At 45.4% G+C, this 21,248-nt stretch overlaps 1 protein-coding gene across 1 annotated transcript in view; it reads right to left on the bottom strand.

Moving 5' to 3' along the window:
• Positions 1-15,932, bottom strand: part of LOC110529519 (heparan sulfate glucosamine 3-O-sulfotransferase 5) — a 96,578-nt gene extending 80,646 nt beyond the window's left edge. The window contains exon 1 of the mRNA XM_021611763.2: positions 15,419-15,932. The gene's annotated coding sequence lies outside the window, so the exon portion shown is untranslated. The remainder of the gene's footprint in view (positions 1-15,418) is intronic.
• Positions 15,933-21,248: the final 5,316 nt, after the last annotated feature.

The following is a 21,248-nucleotide window of genomic DNA, read 5'->3' as shown; positions in this document are numbered from 1 at the left end:
CCAGCTCCCCCCCCCAGTTCCACTGCTTATAACACACCCAGACAGGGTGGCCAGCACTGACAAGAATATCCCATAGCCCTTTTCCTCTTCCTCCTCTTCCTCCTCCTCTCTAAAAATATACAGCAAGTCAGTAGAATTCAACATAGAACTTTAAGACTCTTTACATTCCATGTGGCCTACATGAAGTCAAAAGATGTCTCGAGTGATGACGGGCTGAACAGAAGCACTTTGCCTTGTGGTTACACAGTTCTGTCCTACACAACCTCGTTACATTCAATTATTCATGTATATAAACCCTTAGCCTGACCGGAGGCCCTCGGCATTACATCTACAACTGTGACTGCACATTCCCAACACAACCTACAGTACAGTCAACTTGGGGAAAATACCACACCGTAAGAATTAAAAAAGCATGTGCTCCCCTATTAATTCCAATAAATTATTATCCTGTCAGTTTCACACCAGTATTTTATTTCACTAGTTTCACCGAATCATTCATCTCTTTTAGTGAGAAAAACCAATAAAAAATGACAACTATAAACTTACACAACCTTAGATCTGCTCTGCTCCATATTTCTTCTCTACTGGTATCAGTGTGAAGGCTATCTGGGTAATTGTGTTTTGCCTGCTGTTCTTCTTTTCTAAGTGCATCTGCTTAGACCTCAATTACAAGGGGCCATCTCTATAAGAAAGGGAGGTAATTGAATACGGTGTGGGTCATCCCATTTATTAGTATGACTCATCATTAACACTCTGGCAACAGAGATCGATACAACGTAAGTGAAAAAAGGACTTGAAAACAAGGCTCAAACAGCAACTAAGCACTCCATCAGATAAATGCCGCCCATAACTCAGAGTGGGTAGACTAGAGAGAGAGAGAGAGAGAGAGATTTTTCTCTGTCCGAGGGCCGGTTAGATTACTCCTCATCAGCATCACTCTCCAGTGGCTCAGCCAGATCTGACTGACATCAAGCACTGCAGACTCCATGTCCCTGTCTCTCCATTCATCTCTGTATGTTTCAGGTTCACCTCTCCTGGCCGCCAGTAGCAGTATGTCCAAGATGGCAGATTCCTAGATGTTTCAGTCTGTGGATGCAAACTCAGGGTTGAGGGTTAAATCAGAGGAGACTGTGTACAGAATTTGTATCTCAATACTATTTGACTTGAATCAAGTTGTCAACCCATCCATTTTCATTTGCCTGGATCCATCTAAGAGGCTTGTCTAACTGTCCTATCGCAGGCAATTTCCTGTTGAAAAGTGGAAATATTAAACTCAAAATACTCCGGGGCTTGGAACCGATGCCGCTGTATGACTGCCTCTGAAAGACTCTTGCCTCGGTACAAAATTGTCAAAGCCAATCTTTTTGCAAGAAATAGCCTCAGCAATCCTAGCTAAGCCGAAAGAACCCAGTGGAGAAACTGGGTCCACGGTACACACTATGCTCGCTCTGCCAACACTGCTAAGTATTCATGCTTATTGTTTCTGTCCCTGGACGCTGAAGACTTTGAATCTTTAAAATGATACAGGGCAGTAAAACTTGTAGCACTCCATCCACAAGCCCTACAGGGGATGCATAGCTCTCCCAAAGACATGGGGTTGCCATGGCAACTCTGAGAGCACCTCCCTATAAAACGTGTAATTGATAGCGGTGAATAGCAGCTCAAAATGAATCACGCTTCTCTATCACTTTGTGTTGTATTCTACTGTCAGACAGATCAAATCTGTATCCCCGTAACTCTGTGCTCCTATGTGGCCCAAGTTAGGAGAGTACTCTATCACTACATAAAAAAAACTGACAGACTTGTCTAGACGTCCTAAAAAATATCAAATCATCTTCGCCAAGAATGGGATGTTGTTTCACTAGCATAAATCACCAAAAATAATCTCAAGTCTATATACTGTAGTAAACACTAAACCAGACATATGACTTGGTGGTATTGTTTGTGATGCCACTTGTAAGGTAACATTACAGAATATATTAGTTCTCATATCTTGTTCTCAGCAGAGTGAATTGAAGAAGAGAAATTAGGTCCCTTCTCTCTCTCTCTGTCCTTTTCCCCCTCATTCTTGGCAGACATGGGGGCCAGGAAGGTGATTTCTGTGAAATTGATGAACCTGACTCTTATTTAGTTATGTATACCATTAGTCAACCAAGCTTCAACCGTGTATATTGTTTACGGTCAAGACTTCAGCAGCGACGCACTAATGCAAAAGAAAACAAGAAAACGCTGAACCCTGACGCAACTCGACACGCCACAGAGGAGAAGGGAAAAAAACACCACAACCTCTGTCTGTCTGTGAAGTGATGAGTGAGTGCTCTGCAGTCAGACAACAAACAAATATTGCTCTCATCATTTTTGTCAACAGAGAGGTCAGGCTGGAGAATGATACCCTGGACACAGCCGGAGAGGAAGGCAGATCAGATAAAACTTGATGTTTATCAATTGATTCACAAGCGTGAGACTTTATGAAGCTTTGAAGGGGGAAGGGGAGATTGTAATATCTTCCCCAGAATCTTTTTTTGTGTTGCCAGATTTATGCCAGAATTAAACATTCATTTAAAACTACATCTTATAAGAGACACTTTATGTATAACATTTGAACGATCTTGAATGATCTGATCTTGTGTTTGTATTCAGCCAGTGGCCAATATGGTCAGTCAACAGTCAATCACTTGTGTCATATGATTGAAAGCTGTGGAAAGAGCTGGACAGAGACACACAAGGGATGACTGACATGCATAGAGGAGATTATGCCTGTTATTAGGAATGTTGACCTTCTCTCTGCAGCTTTCTGCATTGGGTCTTCCATGGGACTGAACATACAGTGCATAACAGTGCACACATTCCTCCACTCAGGTCACTCACTATTCCTAATGGAAGCCCTGCTACAGGTGCGCTATCATGGCTTAGCCTACAACAGAGACTGGGTGGGGTAAGTAATGAACAGCGAGAGCTTGCAACAGGGACGATGAGGAACACGGGAGGGAACGAGGTCGTAGGCATCACTCACAGAAGGAGTCATCGTCATTATTTATGCATTCCAAAGTCATTTACACACAGTACAGAGCACTGGTAGTAAATATGGATCCATGATAGGGGTAATTCCCTGCGTTTTCATTCAACGGCTTTAAAACCACAAGCACCACAGAGGGAGAGCTATCACTTTCATTGTTCATCCAAACACAAACGAAAAAAGATACAATTCCTGATCTACCCTGCGACTGATTCGAAAACCTGTAGCAAAAGCTACTCAACATATCACCAATACTATGGCATGCATTTTTGTATTTCTAATTAAACCATGCTTATATCATATGTGAAATAAAAATGTGTGTTTGAAAGAGAAGCTCAATTGGAAAAAAGAAAAGGAGAATCAGAAGCACAAACTCTAATGTAAGGATTCCAATGGTAAACCCGTGAGAAGGGTGTTACGGTGCGTGAATGAGGACCCAAAAGCGAATTAACGTAAACAGAGCTTCTTTAATAACAAAACAAAACGTAGGCTCAGATGGACCGGCAGGTTCCGACAGGACAGGACAAGGTTGCAGCAAACATGACGATAGTCTGGTTCAGGCATGAACAACACAAACAAGAATCTGACAAAGACAGGAGCAGAAACAGAGAGAGATATAGAGGACTAATCAGAGGGAAAAAAGGAACAGGTGGGAAAAGGGGTGACGAGGTAGTTAGGAGGAGACAAGGCACAGCTGGGGAAAAGAGGGGGAGAAAAGGTAACCTAACAACGACCAGCAGAGGGAGACAGGGTGAAGGGAAAGGACAGAAACAAGACACAACATGACAGTACATGACAGTACCCCCCCACTCACCGAGCGCCTCCTGGCGCACTCGAGGAGGAAACCTGGCGGCAACGGAGGAAATCATCGATCAGCGCACGGTCCAGCACGTCCCGAGAGGGAACCCAACTCCTCTCCTCAGGACCGTACCCCTCCCAATCTACTAGGTACTGATGACCACGGCCCCGAGGACGCATGTCCAAAATCCTACGGACCCTGTAGATGGGTGCGCCCTCGACAAGGATGGGGGGGGGGGGGGGGGGGAGACGAGCGGGGGCGCGAAGAACGGGCTTGATACAGGAGACATGGAAGACCGGGTGGACGCGACGAAGGTATCGCGGAAGAAGAAGTCGAACTGCGACAGGATTAATGACCTGAGAAATACGGAACGGACCAATGAACCGCGGGGTCAACTTGCGAGAAGTGGTCTTAAGGGGAAGGTTCTGAGTGGAGAGCCAAACTCTCTGACCGCGACAATATCTAGGACTCTTAGTTCTACGCTTATTAGCAGCCCTCACAGTCTGCGCCCTATAACGGCAAAGTGCAGACCTGACCCTCTTCCAGGTGCGCTCGCAACGTTGGACAAAAGCCTGAGCGGAGGGGACGCTGGACTCGGCGAACTGAGATGAGAACAGCGGAGGCTGGTACCCGAGGCTACTCTGAAAAGGAGATAGCCCGGTCGCAGACGAAGGAAGCGAGTTGTGGGCGTATTCTGCCCAGGGGAGCTGTTCTGACCAAGACGCAGGGTTGCGAAAAGAAAGACTGCGTAAGATGCGACCAATAGTCTGATTGGCCCGTTCTGCTTGACCGTTAGACTGGGGGTGAAAGCCGGAAGAGAGACTGACGGAAGCCCCAATCAAACGGCAAAACTCCCTCCAAAATTGAGACGTGAATTGCGGACCTCTGTCCGAAACGACGTCTGACGGAAGGCCATGAATTCTGAAAACATTCTCGATGATGATTTGTGCCGTCTCTTTAGCAGAAGGAAGCTTAGCAAGGGGAATAAAATGAGCCGCCTTAGAGAACCTGTCGACAACCGTAAGAATAACAGTCTTCCCCGCTGACGAAGGCAGTCCGGTGACAAAATCTAAGGCGATGTGAGACCACGGTCGAGAGGGAATGGGAAGCGGCCTGAGACGGCCGGCAGGAGGAGAGTTACCGGACTTAGTCTGCGCGCAGACCGAACAAGCAGCCACGAAGCGACGCGTGTCATGCTCCCGGGTGGGCCACCAAAAGCGCTGGCGAATGGAAGCAAGCGTACCCCGAACGCCAGGGTGGCCGGCTAACTTGGCAGAGTGAGCCCACTGAAGAACGGCCAGACGAGTAGGAACGGGAACGAAAAGAAGGTTCCTGGGACAAGCGCGCGGCGACGGAGTTTGAGTGAGTGCTTGCTTTACCTGCCTCTCAATTCCCCAGACAGTCAACCCGACAACACGCCCCTCAGGGAGAATCCCCTCGGGGTCAGTGGAGGCTACTGAAGAACTGAAGAGACGAGATAAAGCATCAGGCTTGGTGTTCTTAGAGCCCGGACGATAAGAAATCACGAACTCGAAACGAGCGAAAAACAGCGCCCAGCGCGCCTGACGCGCATTAAGTCGTTTGGCAGAACGGATGTACTCAAGGTTCCTATGGTCAGTCCAAACGACAAAAGGAACGGTCGCCCCCTCCAACCACTGTCGCCATTCGCCTAGGGCTAAGCGGATGGCGAGCAGTTCGCGGTTTCCCACATCATAGTTACGTTCCGACGGCGACAGGCGATGAGAAAAATACGCGCAAGGGTGGACCTTGTCGTCAGAGAAGGAGCGCTGAGAAAGAATGGCTCCCACGCCCACCTCTGACGCGTCAACCTCGACAATGAACTGTCTAGAGACGTCAGGTGTAACAAGGATAGGTGCGGATGTAAAACGATTCTTGAGGAGATCAAAAGCTCCCTGGGCGGAAACGGACCACTTAAAGCACGTCTTGACAGAAGTAAGGGCTGTGAGAGGGGCTGCCACCTGACCGAAATTACGGATGAAACGACGATAGAAGTTCGCGAAGCCGAGAAAGCGCTGCAACTCGACGCGTGACTTAGGGACGGGCCAATCAATGACAGCTTGGACCTTAGCGGGATCCATCTTAATGCCTTCAGCGGAAATAACAGAGCCGAGAAATGTGAAGGAGGAGGCATGAAAAGAGCACTTCTCAGCCTTCACAAAAAGACAATTCTCTAAAAGGCGCTGGAGGACACGTCGAACGTGCTGAACATGAATCTGGAGTGACGGTGAAAAAAATCAGGATATCGTCAAGGTAAACGAAAACAAAGATGTTCAGCATGTCTCTCAGGACATCATTGACTAATGCCTGAAAGACAGCTGGAGCGTTAGCGAGGCCGAAAGGAAGAACCCGGTATTCAAAGTGCCCTAACGGAGTGTTAAACGCCGTCTTCCACTCGTCCCCCTCCCTGATGCGCACGAGATGGTAAGCGTTACGAAGGTCCAACTTAGTGAAAAACCTGGCTCCCTGCAGGATCTCGAAGGCTGAAGACATAAGAGGAAGCGGATAACGATTCTTCACTGTTATGTCATTCAGCCCTCGATAATCTATGCAGGGGCGCAGGGACCCGTCCTTCTTCTTAACAAAAAAAAACCCCGCTCCGGCGGGAGAGGAGGAGGGGACTATGGTACCGGCGGCAAGAGCTACAGACAAATAATCTTCGAAAGCCTTACGTTCGGGAGCCGACAGAGAGTATAGTCTACCCCGGGGGGGAGTGGTTCCCGGAAGGAGATCAATACTACAATCATACGACCGGTGTGGAGGAAGAGAGGTGGCCCTGGACCGACTGAACACCGTGCGCAGATCGTGATATTCCTCCGGCACCCCTGTCAAATCACCAGGCTCCTCCTGTGAAGAAGAGACAGAGGAAACAGGAGGGATAGCAGACATTAAACATTTCACATGACAAGAGACGTTCCAGGAGAGGATAGAATTACTAGACCAATTAATGGAAGGATTATGACAAACTAGCCAGGGATGGCCCAAAACAACAGGTGTAAAAGGTGAACGAAAAATTAAAAAAGAAATGGTTTCGCTAAGATTACCAGAAACAGTGAGGGTTAAAGGTAGCGTCTCACGCTGAATCCTGGGGAGAGGACTACCATCCAGGGCGAACAAGGCCGTGGACTCCCTTAACTGTCTGAGAGGAATGTCATGTTCCCGAGCCCAGGTCTCGTCCATAAAACAGCCCTCCGCCCCAGAGTCTATTAAGGCACTGCAGGAAGCTGACGAACCGGTCCAGCGTAGATGGACCGACAAGGTAGTGCAGGATCTTGAAGGAGAGACAGGAGTAGTAGCGCTCACCAGTAGCCCTCCGCTTACTGATGAGCTCTGGCTTTTACTGGACATGAAGTGACAAAATGACCAGCAGAACCGCAATAGAGACAGAGGCGGTTGGTGATTCTCCGTTCCCTCTCCTTAGTCGAGATGCGGATACCTCCCAGCTGCATAGGCTCAGCACCCGAGCCGGCAGAGGAAGATGGTAGTGATGCGGAGAGGGGGGCAACGGAGAACGCGAGCTCCTTTCCACGAGCTCGGTGACGAAGATCAACCCGTCGCTCAATGCGAATAGCGAGTTCAATCAAGGAATCCACGCTGGAAGGAACCTCCCGGGAGAGAATCTCATCCTTTACCTCTGCGCGGAGACCCTCCAGAAAACGAGCGAGCAAAGCCGGCTCGTTCCAGCCACTGGAGGCAGCAAGAGTGCGAAACTCAATAGAGTAGTCTGTTATGGATCGATTACCCTGACATAGGGAAGACAGGGCCCTGGAAGCCTCCTCCCCAAAAACAGATCGATCAAAAACCCGTATCATCTCCTCCTTAAAGTCCTGATACTGGTTAGTACACTCAGCCCTTGCCTCCCAGATTGCCGTGCCCCACTCACGAGCCCGTCCAGTAAGGAGAGATATGACGTAGGCGACACGAGCAGTGCTCCTGGAGTAAGTGTTGGGCTGGAGAGAAAACACAATATCACACTGGGTGAGGAACGAGCGGCATTCAGTGGGCTCCCCAGAGTAACACGGCGGGTTATTGATTCTGGGCTCCGGAGATTCGAAAGCCCTGGAAGTGGCCGGTGGATCGAGGCGGAGATGGTGAACCTGTTCTGTGAGGTTGGAGACTTGGGTGGCCAGGGTCTCAACGGCATGCCGAGCAGCAGACAATTCCTGCTTGTGTCTGCCTAGCATCGCTCCCTGGATCTCGACGGCTGAGTGGAGAGGATCCGAAGTCGCTGGGTCCATTCTTGGTCGGATTCTTCTGTTACGGTGCGTGAATGAGGACCCAAAAGCGAATTAACGTAAACAGAGCTTCTTTAATAACAAAACAAAACGTAGGCTCAGATGGACCGGCAGGTTCCGACAGGACAGGACAAGGTTGCAGCAAACATGACGATAGTCTGGTTCAGGCATGAACAACACAAACAAGAATCCGACAAAGACAGGAGCAGAAACAGAGAGAGATATAGAGGACTAATCAGAGGGAAAAAGGGAACAGGTGGGAAAAGGGGTGACGAGGTAGTTAGGAGGAGACAAGGCACAGCTGGGGAAAAGAGGGGGAGAAAAGGTAACCTAACAACGACCAGCAGAGGGAGACAGGGTGAAGGGAAAGGACAGAAACAAGACACAACATGACAGTACATGACAAAGGGCGTCTAAATTGCTTCAGATGAATCCTGAGAATGAAACCCATATGCCCAAAGGATGTGGATTGTGATATTGTTTTGGAAGGTGCTAGTACGCACCGCTGTCCTTCAGACGTTACACAGCCAGACCTCCACAAATCATTACTGGGAGGTATAACAGAGCACACTTGATCAGACCCAAGAGGAACAGAATGCAAGGGAAGAGCAGATCGGTCTGTGAATAATGATCACAGTCACCTTAGCTATAACTCACCAGCCACAGGTAGATAGATGACTTAGATAGGGGTGTCAGCACAGAGGACTGACACATTTTTTACATGATATGCAGCAGGTTTTAACACCTTTGCCCATCTCTTCTCTTTCTCTAATTGCATTCATTGCAAGCAAGCAATTCATCTCAGTTGTTGTTCTGCAAACACAATGGATTATTATGGATCAGAAATGATGACACTGCTTCATAAGGGCATGCTTCTACTGTGTATGTTTTTAATGGTTTATCTTGTATACTAAATACATTAAATTAGTGCTTCTGCACCCAAACGTGAATAAAATGTAACATAACTATCTTGGGTTTTGAGAGATGGAGAAAATGTATTCACCATAAAGTACACTGTAAACTCTGAGTGACATGTTACTTACTCTCTCTCTCTCTCTCTCTCTCTCTCTCTCTCTCTCTCTCTCTCTCTCTCTCTCTCTCTCTCTCTCTCTCTCTCTCTCTCTCTATATATATATATATATATATATATATATATATATATATATATATATATATATTTCTTTCCTGGGAGTTTTACAGTGCTTGGCAAGCTCTCCAGCCAGGCCTGTTGTTTCATCAGCCAGTAGCAGGACACCTCATTTTTTACCTCCAGAAGGTCAACAGAGACTGGCCTGTATTCAGCTTTCAGCTTCCTGCCTGGGAACCCTGCTGCAGCCCTACCCAGCGGGAATCATTAAGATCAATACAACAATATGGTGCCCTGGCTGCCTCCCACTGTTTGCCATTATGGCATTTATTATCTCAAATTAGGCTTTCAACAATTCAGCAGCCCTTAGTTCATCCCTGTGGTGTACTGTTGCCTATGTGGGGTGGAAGGTGAGTGGAGAGGGGAAAGACACTCCTTTCATGAGATCCATCCTTTGCTTACAGTTTCTGCTGAGAAGGAGAAGGATATCAAGCTCTCTAGTGAAGTCTACTGGTGCCCATGTTTTATTTTAATTAGATTTATTTCACCTTTATTTAACCAGGTAGGCTAGTTGAGAACAAGTTCTCATTTACAACTGCGACCTGGCCAAGATAAAGCAAAGCAGTGCGACAAAAACCACAACACAGAGTTACCCATGAACAAACGTCCAATCAATAACACATTTTTTTTTTAAATAGAAAAAACTATGTAAAGTGTGTGCAAATGTAGAAGAGTAGGGAGGTAAGGCAATAAATAGGCCCTAGAGGCGAAAATAATTACAATTGAGCATTAATACTAGAGTGATTGATGTGCAGATGATGATGTGCAAGTAAAGATACTGGGTTGCAAAAGAGCAAGAGGGTAAGTAATAATATGGGGATGGGTGTGCTATTTACAGATTGGCTGTGTATAGGTACAGCGATCGGTAAGCTGCTCTGACAGCTGATGCTTCAAGTTAGAGAGGGAGATATAAGACTCCAGCTTCAGTGATTTTTGCATTTTGTTCAGGTCATTGGCAGCAGAGAACTTGAAGGAAAGGCGGCCAAAGGAAGTGTTGGCTTTGGGGATGACCAGTGCAATATACCTGCTGGATCGTGTGCTATGGGTGGGTGTTGCTATGGTGACCAGTGAGCTGAGATAAGGTGGGGCTTTACCTAGCAAAAACTTATAGATGACCTGGAGCCAGTGGGTTTGGCAACGGATATGCAGTGAGGGCCAGCCAACGAGAGCATATAGATCGCAGTGGGTAGTATATGGGGCTGTGGTGATAAAACGGATGGCATTGTGATAGACTACATTCAGTTTGCTGAGTAGAGTGTTGGGGGCTATTTTGTAAATGACATTGCCAAAGTCAAGGATCGGTAGGATAGTCAGTTTTATGAGGGTATGTTTGGCGGTATTAGCGAAGGAGGCTTTGTTGTGAAATAGGAGGCAGATTCTAGATTTAATTTTGAATTAGAGATGCTTAATGTGAGTCTGGAAGGAGAGTTTACAGTCTAACCAGACACCTAGGTATTTGTTGTTGTCCACATATTCTAAGTCAGAACCGTCCGGAGTAGTGATGCTAGTCGGGCGAGAGGGTGCGGGCAGCGATCGGGTGAAGAGCATGCACTTAGTTTTACTAGCATTCAAAAGCAGTTGGAGGCCACAGAAAGTGTTGTATGGCGTTGAAGCTCGTTTAGAGGTTTGTTAGCACAGTGTCCAAAGAAGGGCCAGAAGTATACAGAATGGTGTCGTCTGCGTAGAGGTGGATCAGAGAATCACCAGCAACAAGAGCGACATCATTGATATATACAGAGAAAAGAGGCGGCCCGAGAATTGAACCCTGTGGCACCCCCATATAATCTGCCACCGGTCCGGACAATGGGTCCTCCGATTTGACACACTGAACTCTATCTGAGAAGTAGTTGGTGAACCAGGCGAGGCAGTCATTTGAGAAGCCAAGCCTATTGAGTCTGCCAATAAGAATGTGGTGATTGACAGAGTCAAAAGCCTTGGCCAGGCCGATGAAGGCGGCTGCACTGTCTTTTATCAATGGCGGCTATGATATTGTTTAGGACCATGAGCGTGGCTGAGGTGCACCCATGTTCAAGACTGAGCTGGAGAACACAGAGGCAGGTGGCTTAAGGTAGTTATGCCGTTGTCTTTTTACCCATGTTGAACATCCAATAACATGGTACTGCAATGTGTAGATACTAACGTGGTTCATTCTGCCATTGCACATTATTCAGTATTGGTCTGTGTGGTTTATGTCTTTGTTTACACAGACTGTTATAGATGAGGTTGGACACTTAACTAATTGCAAAATACCTATTATAAATGCAGAATAATGATGACAGGCCAATCTACACTGCAAAAAGCATCTGTAGACAGTAATGAAACTAAATCACCACAGAGAAATGAGCGGAAGACACAAAGAGATAAAAACGAACACAGAACAAAGAGCCTACACATAGGAAATGAAAGAGAGTGGAGGCTGTGAGACAAAGAGAGAGAGAGCGAGAGAGAGAGAGAGAGAGAGAGAGAGAGAGAATCTGTTGATGTTATCCATTATTTGGTTGTATTGTTACATATCAAATCGAAATCAATTCAAAATCCAATTGTATTTGTCACATGCGCAGAATACAACTTGTGTACACTTTACTGTGAAATGCTTGCTTACGATCCCTTCCCAACAATGCAGAGTTTAAAGATAAAAAATAAAATACTAACGCAGGAGGAATAAAATAAAAAACACAAGAAAGGAGCTATAGTATATACAGTGAGTACCGGTAACAGATGTACAGAAGTAAGAGGTAGTTGAGGTACATATTTACAGTACATGAAGGCAGGGCAAAGTGACTAGGCATCAGGATAGATAATAACGTGTGTGTGTGTGTGTGTGTGTGTGTGTGTGTGTGTGTGTGTGTGTGTGTGTGTGTGTGTGTGTGTGTGTGTGTGTGTGTGTGTGTGTGTGTGTGTGTGTGTGTGTGTATAATGTGTATGTATGTATGTGTGTTTGCATTGTGTTGGTCGGTCTGGTATCACTTAAAACTCATGAATTTCATTGGCACAGGAACAATATGACTGGATAGCACATAGCAAACTTAGGGTGCAATACAACCAGCACTTTCCTGTCTAAATAATGCCTTGGTCTCCATCCTTCAAAAGAGAACACAGAGAAACCTCAAGAGTAAACCTGTGAACCAACACAATGCAAACACACATACATACATACACATTACACACACAAGGTTTTACTGCTAACCTACAAAGCATTACATGGGCTTGCTACTACCTATCTCTCTGATTTGGTCCTGCCGTACATACCTACACGTACGCTACGGTCACAAGACGCAGGCCTCCTAATTGTCCCTAGAATTTCTAAGCAAACAGCTGGAGGCAGGGCTTTCTCCTATAGAGCTCCATTTTTATGGAACGGTCTGCCTACCCATGTCAGAGACGCAAACTCGGTCTCAACCTTTAAGTATTTACTGAAGACTCATCTCTTCAGTGGGTCATATGATTGAGTGTAGTCTGGCCCAGGAGTGGGAAGGTGAACGGAAAGGCTCTGGAGCAACGAACCGCCCTTGCTGTCTCTGCCTGGCCGGTTCCCCTCTTTCCACTGGGATTATCTGCCTCTAACCCTATTACAGGGGCTGAGTCACTGGCTTACTGGGGCTCTCTTATGCCGTCCCTGGAGGGGGAGCGTCACCTGAGTGGGTTGATTCACTGATGTGGTCATCCTGTCTGGGACATCCTGTCAACCCCTTGGGTTGTGCCGTGGCGGAGGTCTTTGTGGGCTATACTCAGCCTTGTCTCAGGATGGTAAGTTGGTGGCTGAAGATATCCCTCTAGTGTGGGAGCTGTGCTTTGGCAAAGTGGGTGGGGTTATATCCTTCCTGTTTGGCCCTGTCCGGGGGTGTCCTCGGATGGGGCCACAGTGTCTCCTGACCCCTCCTGTCTCAGCCTCCAGTATTTATGCTGCAGTAGTTTGTGTCGGGGGGGGGGGCTAGGGTCAGTTTGTTATATCTGGAGTACTTCTCCTGTCCTATTCGGTGTCCTGTGTGAATCTAAGTGTGCGTTCTCTAATTCTCTCCTTCTCTCTTTCTTTCTCTCTCTCGGAGGACCTGAGCCCTAGGACCATGCCCCAGGACTACCTGACATGATGACTCCTTGTTGTCCCCAGTCCACCTGGCCGTGCTGCTGCTCCAGTTTCAACTGACCTGAGCCCTAGGACCATGCCCCAGGACTACCTGACATGATGACTCCTTGTTGTCCCCAGTCCACCTGACCGTGCTGCTGCTCCAGTTTCAACTGTTCTGCCTGATTATTATTCGACCATGCTAGTCATTTATGAACATTTGAACATCTTGGCCATGTTCTGTTATAATCTCCACCCGGCACAGCCAGAAGAGGACTGGCCACCCCACATAGCCTGGTTCCTCTCTAGGTTTCTTCCTAGGTTTTGGCCTTTCTAGGGAGTTTTTCCTAGCCACCGTGCTTCTACACCTGCATTGCTTGCTGTTTGGGGTTTTAGGCTGGGTTTCTGTACAGCACTTTGAGATATCAGCTGATGTACGAAGGGCTATATAAATAAATTTGATTTGATTTGATTTGAATGATACATTAAAATACACTAGCTCTTGTGTTTATAAAGCAAAGACCCTCTTCAATCTACCTACCCAATCACTAGAAGCCCAGACCTGTTTAAGATCTGAAAATGTCTGACATGGGAGCTCTATTTGCACATCAGAGTAATCAGGTTCTATTGATTTTAATTTGCTGGATGAAAGTGAAAACTTTGAGAACAGGTCTAAGAAAATACAGTACATGACCAAAAGTATGTGGACACCTGTTCTTCGAACATCTCACTCGAAAATCATGGGCATTAATATGGATTTGGTCCCCCCTTTGCTGCTATGACAGCCTCCATCCACTCTTCTGGGAAGGCTTTCCACTAGATGTTGGAACATTGCTGCGGGGACATGCTTCCATTCAGCCACAAGAGCATTAGTGAGTTCAGGCACTGATGTTGGGCGATTAGGCCTGGCTCGCAGTTGGCATTCCAATTCACCCCAAAGGCGTTCGATGGGATTGAGGTCAGGGCTCTCTCATTTCATGAAGTTCCTGACGAAACAGTCATTGTGCTGACTTTGCTTCCAGAGTCAGTTTGGAACTCAGTAGTGAATGTTGCAACGGAAGACAGGTGATTTTTACGCGCTGCACGGTCCCGTTCTGTGAGCTTGTGTAGCTTACCACTTCGCGGCTGAGCTGTTGTTGCTCCTAGACGTTTCCACTTCACAATGACAGCATTTACAGTTCACCGGGGCAGCTCTAGCAGGGCAGAAATTTGACGAACTGACTTGTTGGAAATGTGGTATCCTATGACGGTGCCACGTTGAAAGTCAATGTGCGCTTCAGTTAGGCCACTCTACTGGTAATGTTTGTCTATGGAGATCGCATGGCGGTGTGCTCGATTTTATACACCTGTCAGCAATGGGTGTGGCTGAAATCCACTCATTTTAAGGGGTGTCAACATACTTTTCTTCATATAGTGTATTACAGTACATCCTAAAAAGCAATCTGTAGGTGAATGTATCTCAAAAGCTATCTCTATATGATGTTTTGTTTTATCATCAACAATTTTTATGAACTGCCTGTGTAATGCATTTAGTGATCTCTATCACTCCCATAGTACGGTATATACTAAAACATGCTATAAGAATTCATAAAGCAATTTACAGCAAATAACAGCATAAACACATACTGTAGAGGCTGTGCATGTTTATAATACATCAACTATAAGCAGGTGATAAAGTGTTACAAATGAATTTAGTGGAAATATATTTGAAATTCTGGAGGTTATTACATGGTTATTAGATGGAGATATAGTATACTTTGTGTCCAATACAGAAGTTAGTTTAACTGTGAACTGAAAGGCGACAAAAAGAAAACCTTTGTTTGTTTGTTTATACATATTATATTATTAAATCATGGGCAAAAATAATGGTGTCTAGAAGGTCAATTTGAGCTCTGTCCTGACAGGTGGAATTATGGAGGAAAATGCAAAGGCCTATTATTTCTATGAACTAAGTTACTTTGGGATGAAAACTTAAAATTAGTCAATACAGCCTATGCTTCCTTCTAGTTACCTGTCTAAATGCCTTAGTGACGAATTAGTCGGTAGAAAACAGCCTAGTCAGGACCCAGCGCTGTACCGACATTGTGAAACGCACGACACGTCTAGAAAAAGGTTTTGAACCAACAAAATGTTACTGTACCTGTACGGCATCCTCCTCGGGACACGGCTATCCTCTCAGCAGCGAAATGCACAAAAACTGACGCAGTAGAGGTCAGAAAGCGCCTACACATAATCAACTTCCCGCAGGCTAGAGCAGGTGCTTCTCCGTCTCAAGCACCAACACACACTGCCGGAAGAGTTGTCCCGGAGCGAGTCGTCTAGAAAATGTTCTGGTCGGCTGTTTTCATATGCTCTCAAAGTATTCTAAACAATCATCTCGATGGTTCCAGACTGTCACCAGTCTTGGCGATAAGAAGACAGGTGTAAATCTGCTAAATTAGTGGGATATTAATGGTGTTGGTGAATCTCAGAGCTGTCCCGCGGAAATGTTAGATCTGCATTAAAGTACGTCCACTCCTGTTCTCTCTGGTTTTAGGGGACCTTGAACAAATACTGTGCTGTTGGAATATGCGCGTTCAAGCTTTTGAGTTCCAAATACAATAGGATCGCCCCCCACCACAGACCTCGACCAGTAGCAGCAGACTTCTGACGGACGACTGATGTTGATAGTTTGGGCGTGTTTCTTGGAGAAGAAAGGTGGATGCGGAAAAGACATGCAGCTCAGCTCAGACAAGAAAAGTGATGGTCGGAGCTAGTGCAATAAGTTTCTTGTGAAGTAGGCTACTGCAACTTCCATGATCAAATGTGAATCAAATTAGCCTACCATAAAAACACATGTGGTCCTTTATATAAAAATCCTCAACTATGTAGAATGTAAATAATTCATAACCAGGGCAAATTGTGTGTGCTATTGACAAGGAGAAGTCCTTAAATATCCATAAAACCAATAGTACCACTTAATATTTGAAAGACTTTCCAGGGGCTTCATGCTTGCCACTGTCATGACATTACATAATAGGACAATTAGCAGATAACTCATATCATCAGCTCTACTGAGAATGCCCTAGATAATTTGGCACTGAAGTCGGTATTTGATAAAGATGCATCCAAAGCATACCTTTGGACGCAGTGCCACAAATATCAATTAGTACATTAGAAGATGATCAACCTCCTAATACAGTTGTATATTGTAATATCGATAACGAGGCTTCTCAGTCACTAGGCTAGTTTGGTCACAAAAGCTATTTGAAGAACTAGTCTGGATGTGTAGCATTCACAGCTGCCAGATGGTCATACGTTAGATTTTTTAATTATTCAGTCATCCCAGAGCAGATTGAATCTGTCAAGCGTAAGAAAACCTGGCTGGTCTTTTCCTGTGCTGCAAGTGGAACAATGGGATATGTACTAGTGAGTTGGTACCAATTTTTTTACATCAATAAATGAATATACATTCCTGCATATTCAAATGTAACTAATAAAGCGTATGCAGGTGCTGTTGCTCAAGATTTAGTTACAGTAGTTAAGCTTCGTAATTGTTTTGGAGAGCAGAATGTGTCGTTTTCATTGCAGAGGTGAAAAAACCTTATTTACCTGTTCCAACTTTTACTAACCACACAGCACTTATCTGCACATAAAAAAAACATGTTATTCCTTTTAATAGATGTTGAATGTTTGCTCCGTTCACTAATGCATCACATAAAATCAAATGCAATTATAGAAATTACCAAAAGTTGGAGAAGAATGTGTGAAAAGCAATAAAACAAAACCTGGTCATAAATTCACTAAAGAGACATTATGTGAAGGTTAAGACATTTAATGGTCCACAATTACCATATTGGCCATTAGTGATATTAGATTGAAGCTTTAATGATTGCATGTATGATTATTATACCAATATATTAACAAGATCGCTCCTGTCACATTAACAGAACCAAATCAAATCAACGTTTATTTGTCACGTGCACAGAATACAACAGGTGTAAACCTAGCTAAGAAAAATTCAACTCCAAAACGTACTTCACATGGACTATACAGTATCTCCCACTACATTAAAAGTCGATAATTGTAGAAATGTACATTTTTAAACCCTTACCGTGTGCCTACTGTACACTACCGGTCAAAAATCTTAGAACATCTACTCATTCAAGGGTTTTTCTTTATTTTTACTATTTTCTACATTGTAGAATAATAGTGAAGACATCAAACTATGAAATAACATATATGGAATCATGTAGTAACCAAGAAAGTGTTAAACAAATCAAAATATATTTTATATTTGAGATTCTTCAAATAGCCACCCTTTGCCTGCCAAGCTACAGGACTGTTTTGCAGGCACAGACTGGGATATGTTTCGTGATTCCTCCGATGGCATTGAGGAGTACACCACACCAGTCATTGGCTTCATCAATAAGTGCATCGATGACATTGTCCCCACAGTGACCGTATGTACAAGCCTCAACCAGAAGCCATGGATTACAGGCAACATCCGCACTAAGCTGCCGCTTTCAAGGAGTGGGACTCTAACCCGGAGGCTTATAAGAAATCCCGCTATGCCTTCCGACGCACTATCAAACAGGCAAAGCGTCAATACGGGACTAAGATTGAATCATACTACACCGGCTCCGATGCTTGTCGGATGTGGGAGGGCTTACAAACCATTGGAGACACAAAGGGAATCACAGCCGAGAGCTGCCCAGTGACACAAGCCTACCAGACAAGCTAAACTACTTCTATGCTCGCTTCGAGGCAAGTAACACTGAAACATGCATGAGAGCACCAGCTGTACCGGAATACTGTGTGATCACACTCTCCGCAGCCGATGTGAGTAAGACCTTTAAACAGGTCAATGTTCACAAGGCCGCAGGGCCAGACAGATTACCAGGACGTGTACTGCGAGCATGCGCTGACCAACTAGCAAGTGTCTTAGTAGTGCCTTAGTAGTGCCATAGTTCCTGTGCCCAAGAACACTAAGGTAACCTGCCTAAATGACTACTGACCTGTAGCACTCATGTCTGTAGCCATGAAGTGCTGTGAAAGACTGGTCATGGCTCACATCAACAACATTATCCCAGAAACCCTAGACCCACTCCAATTTGCATACCTCCCCAACAGATCCACAGATGATGCAATCTCTATTGCACTCCACAATGCCCTTTCCCACCTGGACAAAAGGAACACCCTATGTGAGAATGCTACTCACTCACTGCAGCTCAGCATTCAACACCATAGTGCCCTCAAAGCTCATCAATAAGCTAAGGACCCTGGGACTAAACACCTCCCTCTGCAACTGGACCCTGGACTTCCTGATGGGCCTTCCCCAGGTCGTTAGGATAGATAACAACACATCCACCATGCTGATCCTCGACACAGGGGCCGCTCAGGGGTGCGTACTCAGTCCCCTCCTGTACTCCCTGTTCACTAATGACTGCACGGCCAGGCACGACTCCAACACCATCATTAAGTTTTCCAATGACACAACCGTGGTAGGCCTGAACACTGACAACGACGAGACAGTCTATTGGGAGGAGGTCAGAGACCTGGCCGTGTGGTGCCAGGACAACAACCTCTCCCTCAACGTGATCAAGACAAAGGAGATGATTTAGGACTACAGGAAAAAGAGGACAGAGTACACCCCCATTCTTATCGACGGGGCTGTAGTGGACCAGGTTGAGAGCTTCAAGTTAATTGGTGTCCACATCACCAACAAACTTACATGGTCCAAGCACACCAAGACAGTCATGAAGACAAAACCAATTTCCCTTCAGGAAACTGAAAAGATTTGGCATGGGTCCTCAGATCCTCAAAAGGTTCTACAGCTGCACCATCGAGAGCACTGGTTGCATCACTGCCTGGTATGGCAACTGCTCAGCCTCCGACCGCGATGCACTTACAGAGGGTGGTGCGATCCACCCAGTTCCTCACTGGGGCCAAGCTTCCTGCCATCCAGGACCTCTATACCAGGCTGTGTCAGAGGAAGGCCCTAAAATGTGTCAAAGACTCCAGCCACCCTAGTCATAGACTGTTCTCTCTGCTACCTCAGAGAGGTCCAAGAGGCTTCTAAACAGGTCCAATAGGCTTCTAAACAGCTTCTACCCCCAAGCCATACGACTCCTAGAAGGCCAGTATCCCAGAGTTGCTATTTCACTGTTGACATTGAGACTGGTGTTATGTGGGTACTATTTAATGAAGCTGTCAGTTGAGGACTTGTGAGGTGTCTGTTTCTCAAACTAGACACTCTAGTGTACTTATCCTCTTGCTCAGTTGTGCACCGGGGCCTCCCACTCCTCTTTCTATTCTGGTTAGAGCCAGTTTACGCTGCTCTGTTAAGGGGGTAGTACACAGCGTCGTACGATATCTTCAGGTCCTTGGCAATTTTTCGCATGGAATAGCCTTAATTTCTCAGAACAAGAATAGACTGACAAGTTTCAGAAGAAAGTGCTTTGTTTCTGACCATTTTGAGCCTGTAATCGAAACCACAACAGTTTTCAGCTGTGCTAACATAATTGCAGAAGGTTTTTCTAATGATCAATTAGCCTTTTAAAATGTTAAACTCGGATTAGCTAACGCAACGTAACATTGGAACACAGGAGTGATGGTTGCTGATAATGGGCCTCTGTACGCCTATTTAGATATTCCATTAAAAATAATCAGTTTCCAGCTTCAATAGTCACTTACAATTGTAACAATGTCTACACTGTATTTCTGATCAATTTGATGTTGTTTTAATGGACGAAAAATGTGCTTTTCTTTCAAAAACAAGGACATTTCTAAGTGACCCCAAACTTTTGAACAGTTGTGTATATTTTTTCGTTTGTGCAGAAACTAGCTAAATTCAGTGTTGGATGATGTAATTTCCTTCGTCTGCTTGCAGCTGCACAGTGGTTAATCATTTATAACAGAATGAAGAAAGCCACAGTGGAGATGCGGGATGTGTCCCAAATGGCACCCTATTCCTAGTGCACTACATGACAGGGTGCTATTTGGGACATAAACCTGCGCCTTTGCTGTAATCACTCTGAAAGAATGGTACAGTAATCCAATTGTGGGTGGTGCTCTCTTCTCACTCAGTGGCTCTCAACCTCCAGTCATTTTGGAATCACTTGACGTTCAAATGGAGAGATCTTATGTGAATGGGGTAATATTGCATCTTGAATCAAGAGGCTAATCACACTGTACATGGCGCTGAAATATCAGGTTTATTTCGAATAAGTGCTCCATTTCCATGTGTGACCATCATCTGAAGTGCCAGAAAGGAGTGCTTCTTATTTCAAGGAGGAAACAAGGTAGTTATACCCTTCAGAATGAATGGCCTATGTATCATGATTCAATATGGACTCCGGTGTGACATAGTTGTCCTTTCATTGATACATTTGACAAGCACTGTAATAAAGTAAATAACAAAACATGATTTTTCAGATAATATTTCAAAAGTCTATTCCTTTTACTTGAAAACAGATGTAAAAGGTCAACTTGTTGTGAATACTATGGTTGTAGCTTTATTGACTTCCTCACATGCACATAAATCCACATAGGCTACATGTCAAATTCCCCAGGACAAGATCTTTTAGACACCTACAGACAGAGAATGGCAACCAGATTGTAAGTATTCATGTGTAGCTGACTAGCTGTCAGTTCTGTACCTCTCTACACCCGCTCCTGTCAGGCTATTGATCTCCCACACATGACATTCACTTTGACTGACCGCTCCGGCACCGCTCTAATCTCAGTCATGTGAGGAGACGAGAGGGGCCCTCACTCCCATATGCCTGTCTAAGACAGTGGTTCCCAACTCCAGTCCTCCAGTACCCACAACAGCATGCATTTTTGTTTTGGCCGTGGATAAACTCAACTGATTCAACTAATTGAGGGCCTGTGCTTGTCCAGGGCTACAATAAAAAGGTGTACTGTTGGAGGTACTGGAGGACTGGAGTTGATTTGGTTTAGGGAAACTTCAACCTGGTGACCTACAA

The sequence above is a fragment of the Oncorhynchus mykiss genome, chromosome 8, assembly GCF_013265735.2.
Source record: "Oncorhynchus mykiss isolate Arlee chromosome 8, USDA_OmykA_1.1, whole genome shotgun sequence".
NCBI lineage: Eukaryota > Metazoa > Chordata > Actinopteri > Salmoniformes > Salmonidae > Oncorhynchus > Oncorhynchus mykiss.
Note: the sequence above shows the minus strand (reverse complement) of the source record. Positions and strands in the feature narration are given on the sequence as shown.